General features: G+C 39.1%; 2 long non-coding RNA genes across 3 annotated transcripts; one reads left to right on the plus strand and one right to left on the minus strand.

Annotated features, from left to right (window-relative positions):
• Positions 1-3,616: 3,616 nt before the first annotated feature.
• LOC123501431 lies at positions 3,617-16,229 on the plus strand. Its single transcript, XR_006673635.1, has 4 exons — positions 3,617-3,810; positions 13,609-14,374; positions 15,538-15,659; positions 15,853-16,229. It is a non-coding gene; the product is annotated as an uncharacterized LOC123501431 (long non-coding RNA).
• A 15-nt stretch (positions 16,230-16,244) lies between these two features.
• LOC123501430 lies at positions 16,245-18,773 on the minus strand. 2 transcript variants are annotated; one of them, XR_006673634.1, is made up of 4 exons: positions 18,497-18,773; positions 18,217-18,299; positions 17,202-17,344; positions 16,245-16,569 (listed from the first exon to the last, which is right to left on the minus strand). It is a non-coding gene; the product is annotated as an uncharacterized LOC123501430 (long non-coding RNA). The 2 variants fall into 2 exon arrangements; XR_006673633.1 differs by having other exon boundaries at positions 18,403-18,773.
• Between the last annotated feature and the right edge of the window lie 4,667 nt (positions 18,774-23,440).

Below are 23,440 nucleotides of genomic sequence, written 5' to 3' on the forward strand. Positions count from 1 at the left end.
CTTCTCGGGATTCGGGGGCATGTGTGTCGGGGAGAAGGACTTTACCTGGGTGGCGCGGCGCGGCGCGGCTGGGGTGGAGCGGCGGGCATATCGCTCTCTCAGGCCTGGCTGTCTGCTTCTATAGCACCCACTCTCACTCAGCTCAGTCACACAGAGTGGGGAGAAGGAAACACTTCTTCCTTATTTCTCTATATTACAGCAACTATACACGAGTCACCGGGAACAGGTGGCGGCGGCACACAGGACAGGGCAGGGGCGGCAACAAAGTACGGGTAACACTTTGTTAGTTCGTCAGGCACTTCACTGTCTCTCCGTCTCTCATTCACTCTCTGACTGCTCCCCAGAGTACGACTTGTTCCTTCGAGTTCTCTTGCTACACTCCAGTCCTCTGTCCTCGTCGGTGCCACACAGTGCCCCACAAACCACGCCTCCTGTGCCGTCGCACCTGCCAGGCAATGTCCTTACGAGTCTATTTCAGATTATTAGGTAACGCTATCTACCTTAACCGATAATTACCAATATATCCCTGATAATGCTGGCTACAAGCAATTCACACATGTATGCCTTTATTTACGCGGTACCGTATGACAATTATCCCAGGGCTGGCCAGTGCCCTCACCCATACACACACACACACTCTTATCTCCCCGTGACCTCCGTGGTCACACCTCCTCCGTCATGGAGGCCTAGCTCAGCGTCCCTTCCATTAAGGTGTGACTGTTTCATAAACATGAGCAACCAACACCTCGCTCACACTTTAGCTAAAGTCTGCACATATATACTCATATGTACTACCCATATGTACTCTCTTATGACGCTGCTCCACACTCACACAGGCACACGTACATATCTGGGAGGCTGCTGCAATACACCTTCGCAACACTACTTATTATGGGACCTAGAAAACTAATTAGTGAGTCCCAAATCTCAGTAATTTGTGCCTTTGTGAGGGAGAATAAGTCAAATCAAGAAATTGCCGCAAACATTGGCATAGCTCTCAGAACTGTTCAAATTTGGACCAAAATTTATTGTGAGGGATAAAGAGACGCTTTGCCACCACCTCAAGCCTGAAGGGCATACACACAGTGTGCCCCAGAGAACTCTGAACATTATTCGAAGACAGCTTGAGGCCAACCCTCACATACACAGCAAGGAACTTAAGGCCAGGAACTCTCTTTACTGTCTAAAGTGAGTGAAAGGACTGTGCGAAGATATGTGAAACTTGGGATACCGGAGTTGCCGCGCAGTTTCAAAACCTTATTTCACACATGCTCTAGGTACCTAACCAATAGACTTGCTACACAACACACATAGTAAAACACCCACATTCTTTGATGGTGTGGGGTTGTTTTTCTTATTATGGTCTTGGAAAATTAGTGTTTTTGCCTAAGAATGTTCGTATGAACAAAAATAACTACTTTGAGCTAATTCTGAATGAGTTGGAGGAGTGTATGGAAAAGTGCAATGTAGGTATGGTTTTGTCTTTCTTTTTATAATTGATGTTATAAATGTGAACAGTGGTTCCAACGGTTGAAGGAAATCACACATGAAAATGCAGTTTTTTTTATGTAATATGTGCCTTAAAGGTATGAAATTAGAGTGGAAAGTGGAAGGAGTCATCACAGAATAAGAAGAAAATGGAAGAAGCAAGTATGGAAGTCCAATCTGAGGATGAACTTGATGGTTACATTACCACCAGTGAGACCGTGGAGGATGATGACTCAGTGGAGGAAGAGAACCAAGAGGGGTTGAAGATGACCGGTACCTGCGAAAAGATGGCAGAGAAAAAACAGAAGAAATTGAAGAGGTAAAGAATGGTCAGGGAGGAAAAGCAGAGAAAAAAGTCTGACCCAAGTAAGGAAACCAGCGGCGCTGAAACACAACAGTCTGTGGTAAAACAATTCAACTTGACCACACCTATGCTGGAAAGACAGGTAAGGGCAAAAAATTTTTGAAAGTAAGGGAAGAAAAAAACTGATCAAAAGAAACCTATAGCTACCAATCAACAGCGAAGGAAAGAAAAAAAAAGCAGAGTAGATTCAAAGACAAACGAAACAAGCACTAGCCAGAAAAGTAATGAGGAGGATGCACCAGACTAGGGTGGAGACTGGAGAGAACAATGCCGAGTCTGAGGATGGGTGTTAGTAACAAGGCCCACAAAATAAGTCGACCTAATCGCAGCTCTAGGGAGAAGGGAGGTTACCTGGCACAGGAGACAAGTTTTGTGAAGACTTTTCTGCATCCTTACTGCCCCACACCCACTACCTACCAGGTCTCTCTCTCTCTCTCTCTCTCTCTCTCTCTCTCTCTCTCTCTCTCTATATATATATATATATATATATATATATATATATATATATATTTTTTTTTTTTATTTAAACAGGTGGTTATGTATATTACATGGGACAGTTAAGTAAGTATGCCTATGCTAAAGCTCGTCCTTGCCGTAGGTGAGCTATCTTAAAGCTACTGCCCTTACACTTACATTATAAACAAATTAACTAAACTTAATTTTAATAGATAATATTAGATGAATACTTAAAAATACTATGTACATCCTAGGCGAAGCATTATGTACAAAATTGACATTAAGGAGGGTGTAGACGCAGCCACCTATGGGCTGCTACCTTGATTTGCTGTGTGGACAGGCCCCTCACATCCACATCTGTAGTGAGCTCGTTCCACCACACCACCGCTGCTGATGTAAAGGCACGCTGGTGAGTAGAGCTATGGGACCTCGGGACTTCCAGGAGGAGGTCATTGGCCGACACCGTCCTCGTGCCAACCTCGTGTCTCCTCCAGGTTGCCCCTAAGTCCGTCAGGTGGGGTACGCGCTGCACTTGTGCCTTGTGGAGCACTGTCAAGGCGGCAACTCCTGCGGTGCTCGAGGCTGTCCCTCAGGTCGTGCCGCTGCTGTTCCTCCTGCTGCCGCTGCTCTTGCTGTTGCTGTTGCTCTTGTTGAGTCTCTCTCTCTCTCTCTGTGTGTGTATTGCAGCAGCCTCCCAGATATGTACGTGTGCCTGTGTGAGTGTGGAGCAACGTCATAAGAGAATACATATGGGTAGTACATATGAGTACATATGTGCAGACTTTAGCTAAAGGGTGAGCGAGGTGTTGGTTGCTCGTATTTATGAAACTATCAGACCTTAATGGAAGGGACGCTGAGCTAGGCCTCCATGACGGAGGAGATGTGACCCCGGAAGTCTCGGGGAGATAAGAGTGTGTGTGTGTGTGTATGGGTGAGGACACTGGCCAGCCCTGGGATAATTGTCATACGGTACCGTATAAATAAATGCATGCATGTGTGAATTACTTGTAGCCAGCATTATTAGGGATATATTGGTAATTAGCGGTTAAGGTAAATAGCGTTACCTAATAAGCTGAAATAGACTCGTAAGGACATTGCCTGGCAGGTACGACAGCACAGGAGGCGTGGTTTGTGGGGCACTGTGTGGCACCGACGAGGACAGAGGAGAGGAGTGTAGCAAGAGACCTCGAAGGAACAAGTCATACTCTGGGGAGCAGTCAGAGAGTGAACGAGAGAGAGAGAGACAGTGAAGTGCCTGACGAACTAACAAAGTATTACCCGTACTTTGTTGCCGCCCCCTGCCCCGTCCTGTGTGCTGCCGCCACCTGTTCCCGGTGACTCGTCTATAGTTGCTGTAATATAGAGAAAATAAGGAAGAAGTGTTTCCTTCCCCCCACTCTGTGTGACTGAGCTGAGTGAGAGTGGGTGCTATAGCAGCAGACTGCCAGGCGTGAGAGAGCGATCTGCCCGCCGCTCCACCCCAGCCGCGCCGCGCTACCAGGGTAAAGTCCTTCTCCTCGACACACACGCCCCGAATCCCGAGAAGATTGTGAGGCGTCCCCTCCCTGAAGAAGAAGCTGAAGGAGGGTCGCAGCAATATATATATATATATAATATATATATATATATATATATATATATATATATATATATATATATATATATATATATATATATATATATATATATATATATATATATATATATATATATATATATATATATATATATATATATATATATATATATATATATATATATATATATATATATATATATATATATACACACACACACACACATACACACAAACACACCATGTAGTGTAGTGGTTAGCACGCTCAGCTCACACCCAAGAGGCTCCGGGTTCGAATCTCGGAAAGCGACAACGCAAATGGGCAAGCCTCTTAATGTGTTGTCCCTGTTCACCTAGCAGTAAATAGGTACGGGATGTAACTCGAGGGATTGTGGCCTCGCTTTTCCGGAGTGTGGAGTGTGTTATGGTCTCAGTCCTACCCGAAGATCGGTCTATGAGTTCTGAGCTCGCTCCATAATGGGAAAGACTGGCTGGGTGACCAGTAGACGACCGTGGTGAATTACACACACACACACACACACCCGGTAGCTCAGTGGTTAGAGCGCTGGCTTCACAAGCCAGAGGACCGGGGTTCGATTCCCCGGCCGGGTGGAGATATTTGGGTGTGTCTCCATTCACGTGTAGCCCCTGTTCACCTAGCAGTGAGTAGGTACGGGATGTAAATCGAGGAGTTGTGACCTTGTTGTCCCGGTGTGTGGTGTGTGCCTGGTCTCAGGCCTATCTGAAGATCGCAAATAATGAGCTCTAAGCTCGTTCCGTAGGGTAACGTCTGGCTGTCTCGTCAGAGACTGCAGCAGATCAAACAGTGAAACACACACATGCGGTTGAGAGCGGACGCACTGGCGCAGTTCCGACGATCAGCTGATCTTCACTACACCTGTTGTATAGTATTTACAGTGGTCTGGGCAGGTAGTGTGGACTCATTTTTTTTTCTCTCTTCATGAAATCAATTATTAAAGAATAATGAGTGAAAAAGATAATCCATCCAAGTGCAAACATGAGAATAGAGAAGGGGCTGATGATGACTATGACGGTGAGGGAGAACGCGTATTCGAAGGGTTCGATACGACGAGAACTTCACTACTTGAGAGAGTGTTCAATATTGAATGTAAACTAGATAAACTGATAAAGGAGAAGATGGAAATGAAAGAGAATAAAGAACAGGAAATGGAGTTTATAAGACTGAGAGAAAGGATAAGAAAAGTGGAAGAAAATGAAGCTAGGTTAAGAGCGGAAAACGAAGAACTAAAAAAGGAAGTAGCTAACTACAAGAAGCAGATGGAAGAAGGACTCGGTAAAGCCGAGAAAGAAAAGGAGAAGCTGAAAGATCTAGTAAACAAGGAAGAGGAAAGAGTACAGAACGTGATTAAAAAAGAAGTACAAGCATGGAGAGTCCAAGATAAGAAAGATAAGGCCGATTTTCAGGAGGTGATTCAAGAACAACTTAAAGAAAAGAAGAAAATATGACAAACAAAATGATAGGAGTCCTCAAGACAAAAGAAAATCTAGTTAGAGAAATTGCAGAAAAAAGAAGAGTGTAGTCGTATTTGGAATAAAAGAAAAAATATAAAATATAGACCAAAAGAGAAAAGAAGAAATGAAATCAGTCAAAGACCTACTGAAGAATCTAATGACGAAGATAGGCAGAACTTGGAAGAGGAAGTAGAAGAAATAAACAGAATGGGACCATATCAAGAAGGAAAAACGAGACCAATTAAAATATTACTAAAATCACAAGCAGCAACAGAAGAAATATTATATAGAACAACAAAACTTAGAGAAACAGAAGGCTGCAAGGATATCTATATAAAGAAAAATAGAAATGAGGAAGAAAGGAAGAGATACAATGAACTGGCAGCAGCAGTAATGGAAAAGAATAATGAAAGGTCAGAAGAGAAGAAGGCATTTTTTGGAGAATTCTAGGAGACAGGATAAGGAAATGGTATATAAACGAGAAGGAAGAGAAAAAAGTGGAACAAGTTTAACTAAAAATGATAAAGGCAAAAGACAATGATGTATACGAACATAGACGGGGTTTTATCAAGTAAATTAGAATTAAGAGATTACATAAAGAAAGAAAATCCAGATATTGTATGCCTGGCTGAAACAAAACTAAATGAGGAAATCAAAATAGACTTGGATAATAGGTATAATGTATGGAGAAGAGACAGAGTGGGTAAAGGAGGAGGAGGAGTCATGATAATGTTAAGGAAGGAGATAGTGATCAATCAAGTGGAATGTGGGAAGGAAAAGCAGAAGTATTGTATATTAAGATGCATATTAATAAAAAGAGTTAACAATCATTGTAACATATGTGCCACCAAAACAAATTCATGGACCAATCAAGAATATAAAGACATGATAGATGACACAATAAGGAGTCTAATGAGAATCGTTAAAGAAAGGAGAAAAGTGATATTAGTAGGAGATTTCAACTGTAAAGAAGTGGACTGGGAAAATTATGAAAGTGGTATGGGGAAGAAGCCTGGGAGAAAGATTCTTAAACCTAATGATAGACAATATGATGGACCAGAGAGTAAAGGAATGCACAAGATTCAGAGGAAACGACGAGCCGGAGATTGGACCTAGTTTTTACAAGGGTATACAAATGAATGATGATATAAGATATAAGTGCCCATTGGGAAAGAGTGACCATGCAATATTAGAAATAGATATAGAAGAGGAAAGGAAGATAGAGACGATTCATACAAAGGAGACCGATTAAATTACAGAAAGGCTGATATTGAGAATCTCAAGAACTATTTTAAAAACGTAGACTGGGAGGAGATGGAAAACTCAGAGACAATGCAAGACAAATATAACTTATTTTTGGAAATATACAAAACAGGAGTCAGGAATATGTCCCAAAATATAGACCAAAAGAAGAAGGAAAGAAAGATTGGTTTAATGCAAGGTGTGCCAAGGCAAAGGAGAAAAGAGATGGAGCATGGAAAAGGTGGAGGAGAAATAGAATCCAACAAACAAGGAAAACTTCAAGGCAGCGAGAAATGAATATGTTAAGGTGAGGAAGGAAGAGGAAAAGAACTTGAAAAGATATTGTCGAAAAATGTAAGGAGCAACCAAAATTGTTCTATAGATTCATAAATGGAAAAATTAGGCAAAAAGAAACAATAGAAAGGTTAAAAGGAGAGAACGGGATGGTGGAAGACCCAAAAGTATGGCAGAACTATTAAATAAAAATTCCAGGAGGTCTTTACTAAAGAATCCAAATTTGAGAGGCCACAGGGTAATAGAGAGACAATCTATATGAAAGAGATTAAAGTAACCAAGCTTGAAATAAAAGAGTTAATGAAGGAACTGGATGAAGAGAAGGCAATGGGACCGGATGAAGTCTCAGGCAGAATACTGAAAGAATGTAGGGAAGAACTAGCAAGTCCTATATACAACATCATAAAATGCTCAATAGAAAATGGAACAGTGCCAGTAGAATGGAAAAGAGCTGAGGTGGTTCCCATATATAAGAGTGGAAGGAAAGAAGAACCTTTAAATTACAGACCGGTATCACTAACTAGTGTAATATGCAAGATGTGTGAAAGAATAATAAAGAAACAATGGATCGAGTTCCTTGAAGACAACAAATTAATATCAAATAGCCAATTTGGTTTTAGAAAAGGACGGTCTTGTGTAACTAATTTATTGAGTTTCTATTCTAGAATAGTTGATAGAGTACAAGAGAGAGAGGATGGGTTGACTGCATTTATTTGGATTTAAAAAAGGCGTTTGACAAAGTGCCACATGCAAGATTACTGTGGAAGTTAGAGGAGAAGGGTGGCTTAAAAGGAAGCACATTGAGATGGATAGAAAATTATTTGAGGGGGAGAGAAATAAGGACGGTAGTTAAAGATATGAAGTCCAAGTGGAGAGCAGTAGAAAGCGGAGTGCCACAGGGGTCAGTATTGGCACCAATACTTTTCCTCATTTATATTAACGACATGCCAGAAGGAGTGAACAGCTACATAAATTTGTTTGCGGATGATACGAAACTGTGCAGAGTTATAAAGCAAAAGGAGGATTGTGAAATACTGCAAGAAGACCTAAATAAGATCTGGGAATGGAGTAAGAAGTGGGAAATGGAATTCAATGTGAACAAAAGCCATGTCATGGAAATGGGAAAGAGTGAAAGACGACCTGTGGGAATCTATAAGATGGGAGATGGAGTAGAACTGGAGAAAGTCAAAAGGAAAAGGACTTAGGAGTGACGATGGAAGAAAACAATCAACCAGTAAGCCATATTGATAGAATTTTTAGAGAAACATATAATTTGCTAAGGAATATTGGAGTAGCATTTCACTACATGGACAAAGAAATGATGAAGAAATTGATAAATACTATAATAAGACCCAGATTGGAATATGCAGGAGTAGTGTGGACCCCTCATAAAAAGAAACACATAAGAAAATTGGAGAGGCTACAAAAAATGGCTACAAGAATGGTCCCAGAACTTGAAGGGATGACATATGAGGAGAGACTAAAGGCTATGGATCTACCAACCTGGAACAAAGAAGGAGAGAGGAGACCTGATACAAGTTTATAAATTGATCAACGGAATGGACCAAGTGGATAATGAGAAACTGATCCTGAGAGAAGAATATGACATCCAAGCACAAGATCGCATAGTAAAAAGCTGAGAAAGGAAGATGTCTGAGAGATATTAAAAAATATAGTTTCCCGCAGAGATGTATTGAGACGTGGAACAGTTTAGATGAAGAAGTAGTGTCTGCAAAGAGTGTGCACACTTTTAAAGTAAGATTGGATAAGTGTAGATATGGAGACGGGGCCACACGAGCATAAAGCCCAGGCCCTGTAAAACTACAACTAGGTAAATACACACACACACACAAACACACCCTTGCAGGATAAAGTGCAGCACGGGATGACAGACAGGGCAGAAGGTGGTCCAAGTGATAACAAGTTGAAAGAACCAAGAAATGAATGGAAACAGGAGTAAGAAGAGGAAAAGTTCCAATTTTCAGAAGTGGTAAGGAGACAAATTCAGGAGAACACAAAAGTCGCTGTAATAAAGGTTATCAAGGAAAAGGAAGATTTAGTGCGGGATGCAGTGGACAAGAAAAAATGCTTCGTGATTTATGGGATGAAGGAAAAGAAAAATCCAAATAAATTCACAAGAGAACATGAAGAAAGGGAAATGGCCAAAACGGTTATCAAATGAGTACAAGACAGTACACAAGAATTTGACCAGGAGGTGGAGGAAGTGATGAGGCTGGGAAGGTACAGTGAAGGAGATAAGAGACCAATGAAGATGAAAATGAGATCTCAAGTGGCTGTGGAGGAAATTATGGCAAGAAAAGGGAAGCTGGCATATGATGTCGATCGCAAGGAAATATGGATAAAAGAGATATGAACATAGAGGAAAGGGAAAAGGAGAAAGTGCGAAGAAGTGAAGCTAAGGAAAAAAATGAGTAAAGGACAGAAATAGAGAAGAATAATTTTTACTGGAAAGTTCTGGATATGAGACTAAAGAAGTGGTGCCTAAGGAAAAAAGAGGAGGTTGTGGAGGAGTCAATAAATTAAGAGTGACTTATACTAACATAGATGGTTTGTTATCAAGTATATTGGAAGCTTGGAATTATTTGAAAGAGAAAAAACTGTATGTAATGAGCATCGTTGAAACAAAACTGAAAAAAGAGATCCATGTCAACTTTAAAGAGCCTGCACCCATGTCTTCCACTAGAGCAGAACTGTATGCTGTACTGAGGATACATTGTGGCGATAAGAATGTATATTTCTTTATTGACAGTCAGGCTGCATTGATGAATCCATATGGACTGAATCTAGTTAATATGTGTCTTGATCTCATTAAGAAAGGTGCCGGTGAGGATTTCAATGAGGATCTATGGACTGTAATCTAGAATAGTGTCTTGATCTCATTAAGAAAAGGTGCCGGTGAGGATTTCATCTGGATATCATGTGAGTATCCCGCTAAATGAAAAAGCAGACCGCCTTGCTCAGTGTGACAAGATGACACAGTGGACCCTGGCACTGAGTACACTCTGGGTTATGTTAAGAGTAGCATTAAGGACTTTGTACAAAGTAGCATTAGTGATCAGTTGGACCTTTGTTGCCATAGGGCAGCAGACTAGTCTTCACTATGCAGTGTCTAGAGCTGTGCTTACAACAGGAGACACACTGATCACATGACAGGGTGGCAATGAGGATCAGATTAGGCTACAAATACTTTTGGGAAGTCAGTGCTTCTCCTGATGTGTGCTGTGTGCTGTGTGGTGTGTGGTGCAAAAGAACACTCTGCATCACTATATCATGGAATGTTACATTGAAATTTAGGTCACAAGGTCAGATGACTTGTACAGATTGAATCTCTAGATTCTGATCAGGGATATACACAGGAATATCCTCAGTTTGAGACTGTAGGATGTTTAGGCAATAAGGTGTGCAATATGTGTATTTATTTATTGAAATACTTGTATTCTTGTTGTGTATACTGTCCAGTGTTAGATTTTTGATACTTTAAAGAGTCTTTGAGGGTGGGTAAAGATCCTCCTCCTTTGTTGTAATTATTTATTAATCCAACAATAAATGTATCAATCAATCAAACTTTAAAGAGGAGGGATATAATACCTGGAGGAGGGACAGGAAGGATAAAGGGGGAGGAGGAGTGCTAATAATGGTTCGTGATAACATATGTGTGGAGGATGTGCAATATGGAGAGGACAAAGTGGAAGTAATGGGAGTAACAATCAGAACAGAAGATTTGAAGAAAAGAAAAATTATAGTTACATATGTTCCACCAAAGACTAATACATGGGGATCAGAAGAGCATAAAGATATGCAAAGAGAGGTGATAAAGTGAATAGATAACATGATAAGGAGAGATAGAAAAGTACTCTTAGTTGGAGACTTTAACTGTAAAAAAATAAACTGGAGAGAGTTGGAAGTAATGGAAAATGCTGGGCAGTGGAGTGAAAAAGTGTTACAGTTGACTATGGTTAATACAATGGACCAGTGGGTGAAGGAGTCAACAAGGTACAGGGGGGAAGAAGAACCATCGTTGCTTGACCTAGTCTCCACAAAGAAGCCAGAGTCCCCTCCAATCATACAATACCTTAGTCCAGTGGGAAAAAGTGATCATGTGACATTAGAGATGCAAATGCAGGAGGAAGATGAGATAAGTTACAGAGAGGACTATAAAGAAGAGAGAGATTAAATTATGCAAGAGCAGATTTAAAAAAATTAAGGAGATATTTTGCTGATATTGAGTGGAGTAATATTATGTGCAGGAAGATTGTACAAGAGAAATATGACATATTCTTACAGGAATACAATGAAGGAGTAAAAAAGTTTGTTCCTGTTCATAGAGTTCAGAAAAAAACACATGCATGGTACAATGCTAGATGCTTATAAGCAAAAAAGGCAAAGGATAAAGCGTGGAAGAAACTTTTAAAGCAGGGAAATGACTGTAATAGTCGGCAGTACAAAGATAATAAAAATGAATATGTTAGAGTAAGGAGAGAGGAAGAAAGAAAGTTTGAGAAAGATGTAGTAGATAAAATGGATGAACCCAAACTTTTCTATAAGTTTATAAATGGCAAAACAAAGAATAAGGAAACAATTGAAAAAATAATTAAAGAAGACATACCAAACAGAAAAAGAAATGTGTGAAATAATTAATGAGAGGTTCAAAACCGTATTCACTGCGGATGATGATTTCACAGAACCTAATAGGACATTGAATTGCCAAGGATTACAGGAGATCGCAGTACACAAAGAGGATATTGGAAGATTACTGGACAAATTGGAAGTCAGAAAAGCAATGGAGCCAGATGGTGTATCAGGCTGGGTGTTGAAAGAATGCAGAGCAATTACTGGAGCCAATTTGGGAAATAATTAAAAGTTCAATAAATGGAGGGGAAGAGAGCCAATGTATACCGATATTTAAAGGAGGAAAGGCCACTGAACAACTAAACTACAGACCAGTGTCACTTACAAGTGTCGTAGGGAAGTTATGTGAAATAATTATCAAAGAAAAATAGGTTAAATTTCTAGAAGAGGAGCAAGTCATATCGAACAGACAATTTGGATTCAGGACAGGGTGGTCATGTGTATCAAATTTAATAAGCTTCTACTCCAGAGTTATTGCAGGACTTGAAAACAGAGATGGATGGGTAGACACAGTATGCCTGGACATTAATAAGGCATTTGATAAAGTCCCTCACGGAAGACTTCTTTGGAAACTAGAGAACATAGGAGGACTGCGTGGATCCTTGCTCAAATGGACAAAAGATTACTTGAAGGATAGGGAAATGAGAACTGTGATCAGAGATACATACTCATCTTGGAGTAAAGTAACTAGCGGAGTGCCACAAGGGTCAGTGTTAGCCCCCATTATGTTTCAAGTTTATGTAAACGACATTCACATTGGGATAAACAGCTATATGAATTTATTCGCTGATGATGCAAAGTTGCTAAAAGTTATCAAAACCAGAGAGGACTGTCTACTGTTACAGGAAGATTTAAACAAGATCTATGAATGGAGCAAGAAGTGGAAATTGGAATTTAATGCCAAGAAATGTCACATAATGGAACTAGGAAAGAGTAAGAGAAGACCGGTATGGAACTATTTGATGGCAGAGGAGCAAATAATGAAGACTAAAGAGGAAAAAGATCTTGGAGTGATCATACAAGAAAATCTGAGCCCTGATAAACACATACACAAAATATTTGGATTATTATATAAGATGTTGACTAATATAGGAGTACTCGGCATTTCATTACATGGATAAAGATATGATGAAAAAAATCATCACATGCATGATATGCCCAAGGCTGGAATATGCAGTAGTGGTATGGTCTCCGAGCTCTAAAAAAGATATAAGAAAACTGAAAAGGATAATGAAGATTGCTACAAAGATGGTGCCAGAATTAAAGGACCTCACATATGAAGAACGACTGAAGGAAATGGGACTGCCAACCTTACAAGATAGAAGAGAATGTGGAGACCTAATAACAATGTATAAGATAGTAAATGATATTGAAAAGATAGACAAAGAAGACCTGGTGCTGTTGGCGGAAGAGAATGGAAGGACAAGAGGACATGAAAAGAAGATCAGGATGAGGCAGTGTGTGAAGGATGTTGGAAAATACTGTTTTCCACACAGAACGGTGGAAAAATGGAATGCACTAGATAATGGAATTGTCGCAGCAGGAAAATACAGTTTTCCACACAGAACGGTGGAAAAATGGAATGCACTGGATAATGGAATTGTCGCAGCACATAGTGTGCATAACTTTAAAGAAAAACTAGATAAATGGAGATATGGAGACAGGACATTATGAGCCCCGCTCAAACTCTGTACAATACAACTAGGTAAATACACACACACACACACACACAGTGTATGCCTCTGTACTGCTTATAGTGCTATATAGCCTACCTGTGAAGCAAAAGCATTACCAGTGTTATTTTGATATACAGTAAGCCTACTTCAATTTCAGCCCCAACTTGTTTTTACTGATGAAAGTATAATTTTCTGATAGTAGAAATGAATCTAAGCAAGGCCAATGTAAATTGGCCTTGATTCTAAGACTTTTCTTCAATGGCACTTCTATAAGAAATATGTGCATTTATTAGTAAAAACGAGTTGGGGCTGAAATTGGAGTAGTGGTACAGGGAGGGTTAAGCTGATGTTAATTTTATGAATTGCAGGTAAAAGTGTAATGGGAAGATGCAGTGAGAGGTCTGGCAGGGTAAAAAAATGTGGATGCAAAAGAACTGTGTAAGAAATATTGTCCGAAGCTGAATATGAATCAAGAATTGGGAGAGGGAACAACAGTGATGCACTGCCAGCTAACGCAACTGAAAAATCTACAAAGGCAACAAGTATGAGGGAAACAAGCTTACAAGATGTGTTGGTTGATCCTGTCAATGTAATAAATGAAAGTGATCAATATGAAAAAGAAGAGGGCACAAGTGATGTGAGTGGCAGCAATGTCAGTGAACTGTCACTTCAGAAAATTCAGCAGCTGGAAAATGAGAATAAAGATGTGAAAAAAACAGAATGCTGCTTTGAAAGAAAAAACATATCTGATCCATCAGTACAGGAAAGTGAAGTGCATTGTATCATTTAAACATTTTAAAACCCATTTTCAGCAAAACAAATTGATGCCATCATAAGTAAGAAATATGTTAGACACTGGCCAGATGAAGACAAGATATATCAACAGCATTAACTCTGAGAAGCATGAGTCCCAAATGTTATGAATATCTGATAACTAAGAAGGACATTCCTTTGCCTTGTAAGCCAACATTAAATGAACGAGCCAAGAATTTTGATTGTGAATCTGGCATTCTGCCTTCTGTTTTGTCATTTATGAAAACTAAAGCAGATTCTGTTAGTCCACAGGAAAAATTATGTGTAATATCACTAGATGAAATGAGCATTGCAAGTGAATGGAGTTATGATATCATAAGGGTAAGGATATGCTCTACAAACCTCATGACAAAGTTCATGGTGTGATGCTGAGTGGATTTGTAGCAAAATGGAAGCAGCCAGTTTATTATGGTTATGATATATCTGACATGCACAAAATTTTGATAAGCTTAATAAAAGAGGTCGAGTGTGCAGGATACCCTGTTGTTGCAATTGTTCATGTGTAGATGGACCTTGCCGTAAACTAAACCTAATGTAACCTAACTAGAATAATATATCATAAACCTAATCTAAACTAAGCTGACCTGACCTAACCTAACCTAACCTAACCTATCCTATCGTATCCTAATTTAACTTTATTTTCATAATTGGTGAATATTTTGTTACTTTAATAAGACTAGGTTACAGAAAGTAAGGTTAAGTTAGGTTAGCCTTGGTCAAGATAGGTTACCTTAAACTAAACTAACCTAATTACAATAATATATCATAAACTTAATCTAAACTAACCTGACTTAACTTAAACTATCCTAAAGTAATCTAACTTTATTTCATATTTACCGAATAAATTGTTATTCTGATAAGGTTAGGTTATAAAAAGTAAGGTTAAGTTTGGTTAGGCTAGGTCAAGTTAGGTTACCCTAAACTTAACTAACCTGACCTTACTTCACCTAAACTAACTTAGTTAGAATAATATATCATAAAAATCTATATTTCATAGCATAAATTAACCATAAACTAACATGAAACGGCTTTAAACAAGTGAGTCTAACAGCAACTAACCAAAAACTGCTGAAGTTAAGAACACCTACCCATAAACAGTAGTCTAATCACAGGTTACTAAAAATTAATCTAACAGCATAAAAACTGAATTTTATTATGACTGAGTATAAAAGGGTAAATCTTACTTACCACAATCCAACTGAATTTAACCTTAAACACAACCACCACAAACCACTAACCACTTTGCAACAATTGATAAGACAGTCACGGAAAAACAATACCACTGGCGATGTTTTTTGTGAAAGAAAAATATTTAAACTAAACTAAGCCTCACAGATTTAGCCTTCCTATATTGTCTTTGAGATGACATCACTACTGCTGCAATGCTATAAATGCTTGTTGTTTTGAGAATATGGTCCTAGTCCACTTGAATACCTTTTTTTTTGTAATGATATCTTGAACTATGAGAACATGACATTATCTAGTCATTTCAGGCAGTGGCTCTGCAACTAATGATTTATCCAAGATGGCTCTCTTTTTGCCGAGATCATTGAAGTACACAACTCCTGTGTTTCGGGGATTGAAGGTGGAATAGACACCAATCAAAGTGAGCCAACATAAGTAGAATGTTCCTAATCATAGTGTTAGACTATCTTTATGTGGAAAATGCATGCGGATGTGGAGCTATAAGAATTTATTTGCATCAACCTAGAATTTTAAAGGAACTACAATGCTAGGGAAATTTATGAACTTTCTAACCAACTTTCTCAGTGAATGCATGATTTTGTTTGTCATTTCAGTCAGGAAAGAGATCTACCACCCCTGCAGAGTGACAGTCCAGTTGTAATAACTGTAGGGCCCACTGTGGAGGAAGAGCTGTCTGTCGTCACTGCTCAACCAGCGATGGTGGCCCAGCAGGTTGGGGATCTGCAGCCACCAGCAACAGATCAACAGGCTGCAGACCTGCAGCAACCTCCGCTGGTGAGTCCGCAGGCTTTGGCAAGACTCGCCAGCTTAAAGGCAGCTGCAGCTAAAAAACTGCAAGTAATAGTAGCAACAAAAAAACTACTTGCGGAGCAAGAACTTGAATACATGGCAATATTAGCTGAAATAGCAGCATATATGTAGTAAAGCTTCCTATTCATTTAGTATTTATATTGTTCAGCAGATAAAAGGAATAAAAACTAGTTAATCAAACATCATTTGTACTTTATTATCCTAATGACAAATATGAAAAATACATATATTGAAAGTTTTCTTCTGTGAAGATGTGTTGCTACTTATGAGCCCTCAGGTAGTCCTGCAGGAGTATGACAGGTCTGCCAGCAGCTTACAGGTCTTCCTCAGTCAGGCACAGGTGAGGCAGGACAGCAGCAGGTTATGGTGGGAGGGAGGCCACCAGCAGGAAGATAAGCAGGCTTAATGGTGAGGGAGGAAGTACTTGATGGTCTCAGGGACAGTTCCACACCAGCCGAAGCAGAAGAAAGGGCTTGGCAGTGACCACTTAGATCTCATGTCTGAGGAAAAATTATGGAAAAATAAATGAACATGATAAATATGACCATGCCCTTTCATCATTTAGGGCCAGTAGGCAAGGTACCTACCAGGCACCTTGCCTACCAGGTTATTGATATTAACTTTTATATTTTGGTGTAATGCTTAAGAAATGGATGTAGTGCTGAGATCATTTTCATAGGCTGACTTTAATTCCTTAATGTTATACAAAAAACTTAGACATAAAGAACACATAAGATATCTATTATTCTGAAATATCAATAACTTTGTGGTGTACAGTATACTTAATTCATGTCCACTTACATATGTTTGCCATAATACAGTGTGAACAACAGGAGTGACTGGTGAAGAGTTTGGGTGTGTTTGTAATATTTAGCAATTCTAACTCAATTTCATACATTGCAAGAACTTATGGTTTATCATGAATACCGCCTAAATTTGACTTGAGTTGCTATAATAATTTACATGCTTTAACTCATGTATATACTTATGTAAAGTGAAGATGAGCAAAATAATCTCGGAAATGAACTCCAGCAGCCGTGTTGTAACTCATCATGAGGCTGGAGCACATCAGCATCTTTGATCTCATTCCCTAAATCTTCCTCCTCTTCATAGAGAATATTGCAATCCTTACATATGTTATGAAGAATTCCACATGCAGTGATCACTTGGCAGGTCTTTGATGGGTTCAAGCAAACTTCTCCCTGGAGAACACGGAACCTTGGCTTGAGTAGTCCAATGCCATGCTCCACAATACACCATGTTTGCTTATGTGCTCTGAAATGTAATAAAAAATAATGTCAAAGGTGTGCAAGTTTCATAAACTAATTGAACAAAATATCCACTATGAATAGGCATGTACCACAAATATGTAAAAGTAACTGCATCTAACAAAAAAAAAAAAAAAAAGTAAACTTAACCACAACTGATTAGAAACAAGTAATTGTAATGTCACCTAACTCTAAACAGCTGATTATAAACAGAATTAAATATCAATGGGTAAAATGAAAATAATAATAAACAGGCTATTCTACCCTCAGCAAACTATAAAAAGCTGAAATTAATCAGAACAAATTATAAGCAGGTGAAAATGAATATTAAAAAGGTAATTCTTCCTTCAAGTAACTATAAACTGCTGAATCTATTCAGAACAAATTATGAACAGGTGAAAATAAATATGATAAAGGTAATTCTAACCTCAATAAACTATAAACAGCTGACGACTAATTATAAACAGGTAAAAATAATTACTCTAAACAGGTAATTCTAACCACAGCTAAATCACACCAAAGTATAAACAGGTAGTTCTAACCACAACCAAATCACTATTAACAGCTGTACCTATCTAACCACAAATCCATTAGTGAAATCTAACCAAAACTAACACTACATGTCTTATCTCTCAAAATATAACCATAATCAGCTGCATCAACTCACAGCTAGCAATACATAAATAAATATAACCAAAATTAACAATAAATAACTAAATTTACTTAATTCACATGTCTTCTTAGCAGTATTGCAACCTGTGTGGGGAATCTTATTATGACTGCCCAAGTCACCCTTCTAACAAAATTCAACCACAACAAGTAATTATTTGGGCAAGAAATTAGGTTCAAAGGTATAGGATAATTACGTCAATCACTTACCAGTCACTCACTGTATGCACCTCGGTGCACTGTATTTACCTCGGTGCTAGAGCTCAGAAGTCTTACTGTCATACACTCCTTTACTGTAAGAGACCACAACGAAAATAAGGAACTGTACAAGTGTCCAATAATGAACAATGACACTGTGAATCATAACAAGTATGACAATACCATAGAGTTACTCACGTTGTGATTGGTATTCTCTCGCAGCGTAACGCCTTCTCGGTATATTAATAACGTATAACTAACACTGGCAAGGAAAGCTACACTTAATAAATACCTTACTTGAGAAAGCGAGGCTCTTAATGCAACTGTTCGAGCCTGCTATTGTTCTGGTTATACTTGTTCTCGCTGCTCTTGTTGTACTGCTTGATATATGGGTTGGAAGGTAACTAACTCCCTCTCCCTTACATTCACTCCGTGTCATTTCTCTTCAGCTCAACTCTTCCTGCCTCGACCCCTTTATTCGAGGCGTCGAACCCGGCTCAACTCCCTTTCTGCTTCGACTCTTATTCGAGGAGTCGAACGTACTTCACTGAATCCTTTTACCTTTCCCGGTATTTTTCAAACTACAGTTATGAGATAGTAATTATCCTTACCACCATATATTTATTCAATATAGTAATTCTGTGGGATAATTCCCACAGAAAATTTAATTTCCCAAGAAAACTCCATTTCTCTATGTACACTTAGTGTGTTTTATATATATATATATATATATATATATATATATATATATATATATATATATATATATATATATATATATATACAACCTAATCCTCCACACTTTCATTTCCAAGGCCTCTTGACTGCATCAGTTTTATGGTCTTAATGGCTGCTAGCCGTTTTGGTCTAGTAACTGAAGACTTCATCTCTTGTATCCCATCGTTTGTTTCTGTACTAGATATTTCAAATGGTACTAATTTATCTACCGTTCTCAAAGATACACTTCCTTTCGACAAAAGTTTCACGACCCTGACATTACCACTTATCAGGAAGAAGTGACAAAATTTTACCTATCGGCCAGGTGGATTGAGGTGTGTCAGTGTCTATTATAACTATATCTCCAACTGACAGTTTAGGTAATGGAGTGTTTACTTCAGACCCATAGTGGTGTTCTCTGAGTGACAGAAGATAATCTTGTCGCCATGCAAGATTCCATTGCTTGATGACTTTATTAATATAGTTAAAGCGATCTATCAATGATTTTTCATTAGATAAGTTCCTGGTGGTCTGAAAATCTGGATCCGTCCTATAGTCTCTGTTGATGACCGGTGGAATGGTTTCAATAATAGATCCTTGTAGAAGATGGTTAGGTGTCAAAGCCATAGGTTCATCAATGGATTCTTGCACATAAGTGAGTGGTCGATTATTCACACGAGCTTCTACTTCCATTAGTAGAGTGCGAAGCTCATCCACAGTTATTCTTTTGTTGTGTAGGGCCTTCCTCAGGCATTTCTTTACTATGCCTACCATCCTCTCGTAGAAACCTCCTTGCCAGGGTGCTCTAGGTGGTATGAATTTCCATTCGCAATTGCGTCTGTCGAAGAATTGCTGTACTTCATCTAGCTTGAAGAACTCTTTCAAAACCACTTCTGCTGCTCTAAAATTGGAGGCGTTGTCGGATATAATGATGCTTGGGCAGGATCTTCTCGCAGCAAACCTTCTGAATATTCTCAAAAAAGTATTTGCAGTCATGTCTGTTGCTAGCTCCAAATGAACAGCTCTAGTCATGGCGCAAGTAAAAAGACAAACGTAGATTTTCATTGGTATGGATTCCCCCTTTCCATCTTTCCATCTGGGTCTTGCAAATGTATTGCACCACTGTAATCCACGCCCACGACTTGAAAGGGTCTGCTTTCTTGTACTCTCTCTTCTGGTAAAGGTGGTGGACCAGGGTACAAAACTGTTCTGGCTTCATAGCGTCTACATATAACGCAGGACTTTATGCAAGATTTGATGGCTTGTCACGCCTTTGGTATCCAAAATGACATCCTTATATTCGTAAGGGTGTCGCCCACTCCTCCGTGTAAAGTGTTGTGGTGCGCATTCATAACCACCAAGTGAGACAACCAATGATTCTTTGGAAGTAGTACCGGATGCTTACTATGTGAAGAATTGTGAAGCCTTCCCCTACACCTTAAAATACCTACCTCATCAAGATATAAACCCAATTGATTTATTAATTTGTTTTGCCTGAAGGCCCTTTTGGACTTTTCAGACCTTTGTGTTTTGAGAGTCTTTGTAGACAACTCTGTGTTATTACCGAGAGTCTTTGTAGACAACTCTGTGTTATTACTGAGTGTCTTTGTAGACAACTCTGTGTTATTACCGAGAGTCTTTGTAGACAACTCAGTGTTATTACTGAGGGTCCTTTTAGACAACTCTGTGTTAGGGTTATAGCTTAACAAAACTGATATCTCATCGCCATAAACTTCACTCTGTACTAGTTTTATCCGATATCGTATGGGAGATACACCTTCATTGCAAGAACTTTCTTCGTCTAGCAAATAAATTGCTTATGAAGTTAAAGACCCTTTTAGTCACTGCTGATAATTTTTCGAGGGACGAGTACCTTTTTACATTTATTATCTGGTTGTTCACTGGAATTGTGGCTTCTAGCTGCACAATTCCTGAAAGAGCATTATCCTGGGGGCCAGGACACCTTTGTTCTGGCCATTGAGATTCCTCCTTCAGCCAGTCTGGACCTCTGAACCACGAAGACTTTTGCAGTTGTTTTACAGATACACCTCTACTTAATAGGTCTGCTGGGTTCTCTTTTGTTTCTACCTTCATGTATTTAAAAGTCTTCCCCTTTTCCTTGATCTCCTGCACTCTGTTTTGTACATAGGGTATTTTGCAGTTGTTATTTTCAATCCACATTAAGGCAGCTTCACTGTCTGACCAGATGTAAGTTTCTTCAATACTAGAGTATTTTGAATATACTCAGCAAGATTTGTTCCCACTAATAGTGAAATGAGTTCAAGCTGTGGTATTGTTCTAGTTTTAATTGGAGTGACTCTTGATTTACTTGTCAACAGCCAAGTACTTGTTTCAGTAATTAAGTAAGCAGTAGCACCATATGCTTTAGCTGAGGCATCACAGAATATGTGTAGATCACACCGCTTTCCCTCTTCAACTACAGCTCTTGGTATTTCTATCGCAGTTATTTGTTCATAACTGCTTTCCAGTCTGTTAAACTGTTCAATACAATAATCAGGTAAGGGATCATCCCAACCAATTTTTAGTTTCCAGCTTTCTTGTAGCATAATTTTCCCTGTGATGGAAATTGGGGTAAACAGTCCTAAGAGATCAAAAAGTCTACTGACCTTTGAAAGCAGAGACCTCTTTGTCAGTGATGTAGTTTGTTCGCCCAAGGTCTTTGTATACTCAATCCTCAATGTGTCTTCTTCTAAATTCCATCGTATCCCAAGAACTTTAGTTTCCGAAGGTACCTTATAGGCTGGAAAGTCTCTTTCTATCTTGTTTCTTAATTCTGTATGATTAGTAGTCCACTGTCGTAATGGCATATTGGTTAGCAACATTTCTTTGTTTGCCTCCTTATATGTATCATACAGTCGAGTTGTACTTGATGTGCTTCCTTGGAAATTGTCAACATAAAACTGTGACGCTAGTTTTTCCCTTAAGGGACTACTAGAATTCCTGAGATGAAAGTCGATTGTAGCCTGTAATAAAAATGGTGAACTGGTGGCTCCAAACAAGATTTAAATCTATAAGTCTTGAGTGGGCTTTCCTCTAAAAGAGGATCTACTGGCCACAGAAATCTAGTAAAATCCCGGTCCTCTTCTCTAAGACCAATCCTTAAAAATGCTTTAAAAATGTCAGCTGTAAAAGCGTACTTATTTGTCCTGAAGTTCAGTAAGACATCACCCAACTTCTTGGTAAGAGAAGGTCCAGTCATCAGACAATCGTTCAAGGAAGGTTCACTTGGACTCGATTTTGAGCTACAATTGTATACTACTCGAAGTGGTGTAGTTACAGACTCTTTATATACCACATGATGTGGTATGTAATGTACAGGTTTGCTAGAGGTTATCATTGGTGCCTCTTCAATGAAGCTCTGGTTTAACTTCTGTAATGATACCGTGGTAGGCATCTAACTGCCCCTTCCTTTTTAATTCCTTCATTAGGGAATTGAGCTGTCTGCGAGCTTTGCTGTAGTTGCTTGGTAATACAGGCTGGTTGACTTTCCATGGTAACTTGACCCAGTATTGCCCATCCTTATACTGGACTGTGTCTAAGTATTCTTTATATGAAATCTGATCATCAGGTGCAGGTTGATTCGGATCTATCTCTATCACATCCAGATCCCATAACTTGTGTAATGGCATCGAATCTCTCTGGGAGTCATGTTCCACCAAAGGATCCAAAGTCTCTGTGATTTTCATGACAATTACTGCTTCCTGTATGTTTGCATTGACAGCCATTGCTTTATCTCCAAAAAAAAATATTAGGAATTTTTCCAGTGACTATATATCCCGCGGAGGAACTGATTAGGTGTATACCATCCACTACAGCTGTAGTCGTTGAAATGAAATCGTAGTAGTGATCAGCACCTATGAGCATATCAATGTGGCCCACTTTGTCATCATTCACCTCCGTATCAGCCATATTCATACCTTTACTTGTTAAGTGATCAATGACGTTGCTCAGTCCTACAGTTACAATAGTATCAAGCAATTTATCAACTACTACTGCGGTGACTCTTTTCTTACGATTCCCCATTTGTAATACTGGCTTTACTATATCTTATTCTTGACTCTGTGCCTGTCCTGTAAATCCTGTCAAGGTCATCCTTTCTCTTACTTTAACAGGTATGCACTTTCTTTGTACAAAGTTTCTTGCAATAAAAGTTCTTTGGGAACCACAGTCAAAGAATATACTAATATATTCACTATCACTCTCTAACCTAGCCTTGGCTGTGGCTAGAGCTACACTAGTAGGCTGATTGTGGCTGCTCCTGTAGTGACGTCACTATGACCAGCACTGCTCACTGGTACACTGTCATTACCAGGATTCTGCTGTTTTGCACTTTGTACCTTATCATTTTTAGATTCGGGGTATGAAACACAGTCGTTTGTCATAACTTCTACATAGGGTTGTATGATGTGGTCCCTTTTGACACCTTCTACATGTCTGCAGGTTGACTACAAGATCTGGTTAGATGCTTGCCCATGCACCGGACACATTGTTTCAATTC

The sequence above is a fragment of the Portunus trituberculatus genome, chromosome 9, assembly GCF_017591435.1.
Source record: "Portunus trituberculatus isolate SZX2019 chromosome 9, ASM1759143v1, whole genome shotgun sequence".
Classification (NCBI taxonomy): Eukaryota; Metazoa; Arthropoda; class Malacostraca; order Decapoda; family Portunidae; genus Portunus; species Portunus trituberculatus.